Here is a 2,695-nt window from a genome sequence, read left to right as displayed (position 1 = left end):
ACATTTTATTCATATTTTGTGTATTTTATAAATGCCAGCATTTCCCTGCCAGAAAAAACAAAAGAATTTAAATATCTTGAGATTCTGTCCAGAACGAGATTTGTGACCATGCACCGCGTGAACCTTCTCCGTGACTCGTCTGATCCTGGCCCAGGACCGAGTCTCTAGTGTAACAAACCAACCGATTCATTTCTGAGTTACCGTGTTGAAATCTGAATCGGACTCGGTTTTGCCGCCAGTATTCAAATGCTTGGGAGGTAGTCCTGTGACGTTAGGAACTCCCTCTCTTTCTTCCTCCCCAACACCCAATGTCTACTATATCCCTATTTCTCTGCCATGCCTCCAACCCCAATTCCTACCTTTGCCATCCCTCATCACCTTCTCAAAGTTCCGACTTCTCGCATTGCCCAGTTTCCGTTCCGATGGCTCCGGGCCTTCGCGACGAAACCCAGTTGGAATTCGAAAAGTACTTTGGTGATTAGGCACCCAACTCTTCGTTTGATGGAGACTTGCACTTCTATGCATCAATTGAAGCAGATCCAAGCTCATATGACCAGAACAGGGCTCATAAGTCATACTTTTCCGGTGAGCCGGTTGTTGGCCTTCTGTGCGCTATCTGATTCGGGCGATATCGATCACGCCCGGCTTGTTTTTGCCCAAATCGAAGAACCCAACATTTTTATTTGGAACACAATGATCAGAGGTTACTCTAGAATCGGATGTCGGGAAGAAGCAGTTCGTTTGTTCTGCCAAATGGCCCGGGAATGCGTTGCCATGGACAGTCGGACCTTTGTCTCTGTCCTCAAGGCTTGCGAGCAGTTGGACACTGTTTCAGTGGTTATACAAACTCATGCGATGATTTTGAAGTTGGGTTTTGAATCGGAATTGTTGGTTGTGAATGGCTTGATTCATGCCTATGCTAAATTTGGATTTTTGCTTGAGGGGCGCCAACTGTTTGTTGAAAGTACCGAAAGAGATGTCGTTTCATGGACTACCTTGATTGATGGGTATGCCCAGAATAAGCTCTCTGATGAAGCTTTAGGACTATTTTATGATATGGTTGCAGCAAACATTGTGCCGAATGAAGTTACCATGATCACTGTGCTTTCTGCTTGCTCGCAGATTGGAAATCTCAACCTCGGCATATCAATTCATGAATTTATCATCAAGAACAAGATCAATCTTACTGTTAATTTGCTTAACTCGATCATAGATATGTACGTTAAGTGTGGCCATGTACAACTAGCTAGGGAAGCGTTTGACAGAATGGGGGTAAAAGATGTGTTCTCGTGGACCAGTATGATTAATGGATATGCGAAATGTGGAGAGTTAGAACTTGCACACAGCCTCTTTGATGAAATGCCTGAGAGAAATGTTATATCTTGGAACACCATCATTGCTGGCTATGCTCAAACTAATCGACCGGAAAAGGCACTAAGTCTCTTTAATGAGATGCAAGCAGCAAAGATAAGACCTGTAGAGGGAACATTAGTGAGTGTGCTATCTGCATGTGCCCAATCAGGGAAGTTGGACCTTGGGAGATGGATCCATCAGTACTATATTGATGAAAAGAGAGTTAAACCTAGCACTAAGTTATCCAATACCTTGATAGATATGTATGCAAAATGTGGGGATCTTGAGATGGCTACTAAGCTATTTGAGAAAATGCCTGTCAGGGATCTGATTACATGGAACTCAATCATTTCTGCATGTGCTGTTCATGGTCATGGCAAGCAATCACTCCATCTTTTTGAGCAAATGCAAGATCATGGAGTGGCACCGGATGATATCACATTTATAGGCATCATATCTGCATGCAGTCATGGTGGGCTAATTGCTGAAGGCCGACATTACTTTGAAACCATGAAGCAGGTTTATAGGATTACACCGAAGGTGGAACACTATACGTGCATGATTGATTTGCTTGGCCGAGTTGGTCTCTTGGAAGAGGCAAATGAGCTGATAAAGTCAATGCCAATGAAGCCGGATGTGGCAGGGTGGGGTGCTCTTCTTAATGCTTCCAGAATGCATGGCAACGTGGAGCTTGGGGAGCTTGCTGCTGACAACCTTCTAGATTTAGACGCAGAAGATAGTGGAATTTACGTGATTCTATCAAATATATATGCTTCCAGAAAAAAATGGGAAGATGTGAAGAAGGTAAGGAGAATGATGAGAGAGGGAGGAGTGAAAAAGGCTCCTGGATGTAGTTCAATAGAGGTTGATGGTGTATTTCATGAATTCTTGGTAGCTGGCAATTCTCATCCTCAGTCTGCAGAAATATATCACATGCTGGATGACATTACATTGCAATTGAAGTCTGAGGGGTATGTACCAAGCACTTAAGAATTGATAGGCTTCTTTGAGATAGGTCATGGATGAGAATTCTTAAGGATTTCTCTGCGAATAAACAGCAATGATATGGTCTCAATATGCCAATCTTTTTGGAGCCAAAAACTATCCAAGTGGAAATTTTCAATTGGTTTAAACTTTCACTATTGGTAAAACCACATTCTTTTATCAGGGAAGCTGAGGAGTGAGCTCAGGGCATACTTCTTGGTTGAGACAGGAAAATAAATCGATGGTAACTCTCCCTTAAGTGAAGCCAGTTAACAGATTATCCTCCACCGGGCAAGTTGTTACTACCACAGAAACCGTGCTTCTGCTAATCTAGTTCTCTTTTGTAAAATGATATAAA

At 42.8% G+C, this 2,695-nt stretch overlaps 1 pseudogene; it reads left to right on the top strand.

The window, feature by feature from the left end:
- Window positions 1–336: 336 nt before the first annotated feature.
- On the top strand, window positions 337–2,343 carry LOC149843173 (pentatricopeptide repeat-containing protein At2g22410, mitochondrial pseudogene; annotated as a pseudogene).
- Window positions 2,344–2,695: the final 352 nt, after the last annotated feature.

This window comes from Nuphar pumila, chromosome 3, assembly GCF_984573655.1.
Source record: "Nuphar pumila chromosome 3, dmNupPumi1.hap1.1, whole genome shotgun sequence".
Classification (NCBI taxonomy): Eukaryota; Viridiplantae; Streptophyta; class Magnoliopsida; order Nymphaeales; family Nymphaeaceae; genus Nuphar; species Nuphar pumila.
The sequence above is the reverse complement of the archived record's forward strand: the minus strand, read 5'-3'. Positions and strand labels throughout refer to the sequence as shown.